This window comes from Mandrillus leucophaeus, unplaced genomic scaffold (genome assembly GCF_000951045.1).
Source record: "Mandrillus leucophaeus isolate KB7577 unplaced genomic scaffold, Mleu.le_1.0 Scaffold141, whole genome shotgun sequence".
NCBI classification, from domain to species: Eukaryota; Metazoa; Chordata; class Mammalia; order Primates; family Cercopithecidae; genus Mandrillus; species Mandrillus leucophaeus.
Genome location: NW_012101377.1, coordinates 1089472 through 1095471, shown reverse-complemented (window position 1 = coordinate 1095471; position 6000 = coordinate 1089472). Strand labels below are relative to the sequence as shown.

The following is a 6000-nucleotide window of genomic DNA, read 5'->3' as shown; positions in this document are numbered from 1 at the left end:
TCCCAGCACTTTGGGAGGCCGAGGCAGGCGAATCATGAGGTCAGGAGGTCGAGACCATCCTGGCTAACATGGTGAAACCCCGTCTCTACTAAAAATACAAAAAATAAGCCAGGCGTGATGGCGGGCGCCTGTAGTCCCAGCTACTCGGGAGACTGAGGCAGGAGAATGGTGTGAACCCAGAAGGCCGAACTTGCAGTGAGCCGAGATTGCACCACTGCATTCCAGCCTGAGTGACAGAGCGAGACTCCGTCTCAAAAAAAAAAGAACAGCGACAGTAATATGCGTGTCTTTTCAAGGCTGTTGTGAGTATCCCCACCAACAGGGAGGCAGCAAAAAAAAGGGAAAAAAAAAGGCTGTTGTGAGATTACAGACAATATATAAAAAGTTCAGTGAATGGTTTTAGTATAGCACAAGATGGGAACTTAAGCATCATTTAGTCAGATGGTTTCCAGCCTATCTTTGTATGGTCATCACCTGAAGAACCTGTTAAAAATACCCAAACAATCTAGTTCAGTGGATCTGCAATGGGAATCAGATATTTTAATGTGTCCTTCAAGTGATTCAGTGTAGCCAGTCTGACATTCTGGGAGCCACTGATCTCATTGAGCATCCTCATTTTATAAATAAGGAAACTGAGACCTAGAAATAATAACTTATCTCAGAGGCACACAAGGACACAGTACATCATAGTACCAACCATTTGATTATTTCTTTGACACGAATTTTGGACTCTGGTTGACATTTTAATTATTAAACAGTGAGGGACTTCAAAAGAGTACATCTGGGAGGCTACAGCCCCATACTTCTTATTGCATTTTAAATGAATTAATGAATTTGCTTTTTTTTTTTTTTTTTTTCTTTGAGACAGGGTCTCGCTCTGTCGCCCAGGCTGGAGTGCAGTGGCACGATCTTGGCTCACTGTAGCCTCTACCTCCCAGGTTCAAGTGATTCCCCAGCCTCAGCCTCTTGAGTAGCTGGGATTACAGGTGTGCACCACCATACCTGCCTAATTTTTGTATTTTCAGTAGAGATAGGGTTTCACCATATTGCCCAGGCTGATCTCGAACTCCTGAGTCAGAGCAATCACCTGCCTAGGTCTCCCAAAGTGCTGAGATTACAGGTGTAAGCCACCACACCCAGCCAAATTGCTTTTTTTTTTTTTTTTTCCTTTGGAGATGGAGTCTTGCTCTGTCGACCAGTACAGTGGTGCGATCTCAGCTCACTGCAACTTCCGCTTCCCGGTTTCAAGCAGTTCCCCTTCCTCAGCCTCCCTAGTAGCTGGGACTACAGGCACCACACCACGCCCGGCTAATTTTTGTATTTTTAGTAGGGATGGGTTCACCATATTGGCCAGGCTGGTCTCGAACTCCTCACCTTGTGATCCGCCACCCCACCCTCTCCCTGGCCTCCCAAAGTGCTGGGATTACTGGTGTGAGCCACACACTTGGCCGAGATGTTTTTCTACTGAGTGATTTTCTTATACCTAATCAGTTGGGCCCCTTGATGGTTGCATGGGAGGAGAGTCTGTGGTTTAAGATTGGTTTCTAAACCAGAGCTCTTACCTAGATGTCACTGTAGTTGGAGAGTCTTAACAGTAGCTGATTTTCTAATTGTCATTTCAGAAGATAGTAAGAGGTGGAAATGCCCAAGTGAATTTTGTTGACATTATTATTGAGGGCCTGCTATAATAAACATCTAGGAACTATTTAGGGAGTAGAAAAAGAGTGTATGTCCTCCTGTCTTCCTTCTTTTGGTTTTTTGCTTTTCTTCTGCCTTAATTAAACATGATTTGGAATAGTTATTTTTACCGTGTTACTCAAGTTAATACTTTTTTTAATGAGCAATATGTCACATCACCTAAAGATGACTGCTTTTTAACCAGCTCCTATTTTTAATGTCAGTATATTTAAGACATCATTTAACAGCTTTTTACAATGTACTTTTCAGTTACTTGTGAAGTTGGAATGCTTTGTGTTACTGTTTTTTTTGTTACTAAGTTGCAAGTACAGGAATTGAATAACTTCAGTTTAAGAGAAAGAGAAGTCATGTTGCTTTTTACATGTCAGAGTGCTTAACAGAAAGCAAAGGTTTCCAACAGCACTTGCATTTTTAGTCTAAAAGTAGCGGTCTGGGCATTATTCATACAGATCGTTTTCAAACTTCTTATCAAGTACATTCTTCTAATAAAATTAAGTGAAATACTGCGTGTGTGTGTGTATGTACTCATATATATATATATAAATTTCCCTTTCATGAGCAGTTCAGTCCTAAAGCCAGTTATGTAGGCCAAAGCAGGGAAGGTGCTCTGGTTAGAGATGGGCCAAGGTGGCTCAGAGTGGAGTGTCAGAGCACAAGTGTGGTAAGGAGAGCATCCACACAGGGCAGGGCAGTACATTGTAGGGAGTAGTCAGGGAGTGAGGAAGGCATCCATACAACACAGGGTAGGTAACCAGTGTGGAGAATTTGAGGGTGAGGGAGGGACAGCAGCCCAACATGGAGAGTCAGTGCCCTAATTGGGTGAAAGGGTCGTCAGTACATCAAGCAGTACAGGGAGAGTGTGGATGTCAAAGCCTGAATTGAGGGCATCCACACAGGGTAGAAACGAAAGTGAATATATTGAGTTTAATGGGAGGCTGATTTCTCTGTCCAAGAATGGAGTTACCAGTACAAAAGAGAAGACTAAACTGAATCTTGTGTGAGGTATAAGTGTGAACTCACAACATTCAATATAGAAACAGATACATATAGAAAAAAATAGACATAAATGTGTGAGTGTGTAGCTGTGTGTGCCTAAATATATATTGCCTGACTGTCCACTGAAAAGGTTTAGGAGCAACAAGACCCCAATAGCATGAGCACCCCTTATTGCACAGGTCTTGGCCTTTAAATACTGTTTTCCACTAAAAGGAACCAGGGCTCCTATTTCAGCCCCGAGGCAGTGAAAGTACAAGATAAGCCCTGTGCTTGTCAAGGCTTACCTTGTCAAAAGAAAATTCTAACTAAATTATCAAATCGACCTAATTAGTAATGGGACAAGTCAAAATCATGAGCCATTTGCTAGGATACAACAAAGATATAGCATCATTTCTGTGATATTCCTACCAAAGATGTATAACTTAAGTCTAATCAAGAGGAAACAAGATAAACCTAAATCGGAGATGATAACTATCCTGTAACTTTCAGAAGTGTTGAGTTCATAAAACTCAAGAAAAGTTTGAGAGAGTCTTCCAGGCTGGTGTCTCAATTTAACACGATTCCAGACTGAATCCTTGTGTAATAAGACATTTGGGATAACTGAGATAAAACTTGAGTGGGATTTGAGGATAAAATGGTGATAGTATATCTGTATTTTTTGATTTTGATGGTTATGTTGAGATGATGTAGGAGAACATCTTTGTAGGACAAACACTATTTAGGAGTGATAAGGGGCCAGGCGCAGTGGCTCATGCCTGTAATCCTAGCACTTTGGGAGGCCTAGGCAGGTGGATCACTTGAGGTCAGGAGTACAAAACCAGCCTGGCCAACATGATGAAACCCTGTCTCTACTAAAAATACAAAAAAGCCGGGCGTGGTGGCAGATGCCTGTAATACCAGCTACTTGGGAGGCTGAGGCAGGAGAACTGCTTGAACCCGGGAGGTGGAGGTTGCAGTGATTGGAGATCACGCCACTGCTCTCCAGCCTGGGCAACAGAGCGAGACTCCATCTCAAAAAAAAAAAAAAAAAAAGTGATAAGGCATTGGGTAAGCAACTTACTCTCAAATGAGTTAAACCAAAAAAAGTGCTCTTTTTACTCCCAAGTTTTCTATGAATTTATGATTGTTTCAAAATAAAATATTAAAAGTGGTAGTTATCTGGAAGTAAAATTCTAAATTATTTTAGACAAACTTTGACTACCATGACTTTTAGGAGAAAGACAAAGATAGATTTGACTTGAGTGAAAGATCTATTGAGACAAAGATTATAGTACAGTTTATAAAATATATAGGATCTAAATTATTAAGGCCCTGAATTCTGAGTTAAGAAGTTTGGACTTGGACCACAGGAGTTGGGGGAGGGGGAGATGTTGGGCATGTAGGACAGGAGTAAAGCATTGTTTTTGGACCATTTATCTGAGTAATGAACTGATTTTTAGTTCATATTTACGTGAACAAAGAAGAAACTACTTTCCATCCTAAACCATGAAAATTGGGAGGAAGAGGCATCTTGGCACAGATCCTACTCAAGATTGTCCTTGTTGACTACAGGATTGAATTTAAGCCTGTGACCTTCACTAAGGTTCCATGGCTGATTCCTTTGTTTTTGATGCCAGCCCTTTAAAACTTGGAACAGTCACCCCAAAGTCTCTTTCTGCTGAATGAAATGACCCATACTCTTAAACATTTATTTGTGGTTCGTCTTCAGAAGTGTGTCATTCATTCATTGAAACATCTCTGAGCCCTCTCTGTGTTATCCACGCTTTAAAAATGTAGAGCTATAAGGGTTTGTTTGTTTAAAAGATGGGGTCTTGGCCGGGTGCAGTGGCTCACGCCTGTAATCCCACCACTTTGGGAGGCCGGGGCAGGCATATCACCTAAGGTCAGGAGTTTGAGACCAGCCTGGCCAACATGGTGAAACCCGTCTCTACTAAAAATACAAAAATTAGCTGGGCGTGGTGGCGCATACCTGTAATCCCAGCTACCCAGGAGGCTGAAGCAGGAGAATTGCTGGAACGTGGAAGCAGAGGTTTCAGTGAGCCAAGATCCCGCCAGTCTCACCCAAGCTGGAGTACAGAGCCGCAATCACGGCTCACTGCAGCCTCAACCTCCCTGGCCCAAGTGATCCTCCCATCTCAGCCTCCCAAGTAGCTGGGACTACAGGCATATACAACCACACACAACTTTTTGTTTTTATTGTGTAGAAACGAGGAATCACCATGTTGCTCAGGCTGGTCACTAACTCCTGGGCTAAAGCCTCCTGTCTCGGCCTCCGAAAGTGCTGGGGTTACAGGCATGAGCCACCACACCTGGCCCTCTAAGAATTTTACAGTTTTAGCTCTTACATTTAGGTCCTTGATCCATGTTGAATTAATTTTTGTGTATCATGTTAGGCAGGGGCTTACCTTCATTCTTTGGCATGTGGTTAGCCAGTTGTCTTAGCACAATTTGTTGAGAAGACTACTTTTTCCTTCTATGTGGACCATAGTTACTTGCTTCTTTGCATGCCTTATATTTTTTGAAAACTAGGTATTTAAGTATTATAGCGTGGCAACTCTGGAAATTAGGTCCCCAGAGCTGCTTGTTGTAGTTGTTTGTTTAGTGACTTTCTATGGGTTGGGGCAGGGTGAGGGTGGTTGGTTGGTTGGTTGGTTGGTTTTTGAGACGAAGTCTCGCTCTGTAGCTCTGAGTGCAGTGGTGTGATCTCAGCTCACTGCAGCCTCCACTCTCTGGGTTCAAGTGATTCTTGTGCCTCAGCTTCCTGAGTAGCTGGGGTTACAGGGGCACACCACCATGACCAGCTAATTTTTGTATTTTTAGTAGAAATAGGGTTTTATCATGTTGGCCACGCTGGTCTCGAACTCCTGACCTCAAGTGATCCATCCACCTCGGCCTCCCAAAATGCTGGGATTACAGGTGTGAGCTGTCAAACCTGGCCTGTTTAGTGAATTTTTGAACTAATTTTGTAAAGTTTGTATTCTTTGTCCTGTGTTACCACTGAATTCTTTTTTTGTTAGCTTAGTGGTCAGCTAGTGAATGACAGAAGTTTCCTAAATTACCTACAACAACAAGAACAAAAGCTCTCCCAGTCTTTGCAGATTGTCTTTTGGTATGTTGGAGCCTGCCTTCAACTCCTTGCTGTGCAGTTTGCATCTCTCCTTAGCTTTCACTTCCTGCTTGTGCAGAGCCTGAAGGTCAACCAGAGAGCTTATGGCCTTCTCAGATCTTTTCTAAGTATGTGCCCAGCCCTGGACATGCAAGTGGTCTAGATTGCCAGGGATGGGCCAGGCATGGTGGCTCATGCCT

General features: G+C 42.9%; 1 protein-coding gene across 1 annotated transcript in view; it reads left to right on the top strand.

Moving 5' to 3' along the window:
• The window catches only part of SNRNP40 (small nuclear ribonucleoprotein 40kDa (U5)), a 37688-nt gene that overhangs the window by 7817 nt on the left and 23871 nt on the right, over window positions 1-6000 (top strand). The window lies entirely within an intron of this gene.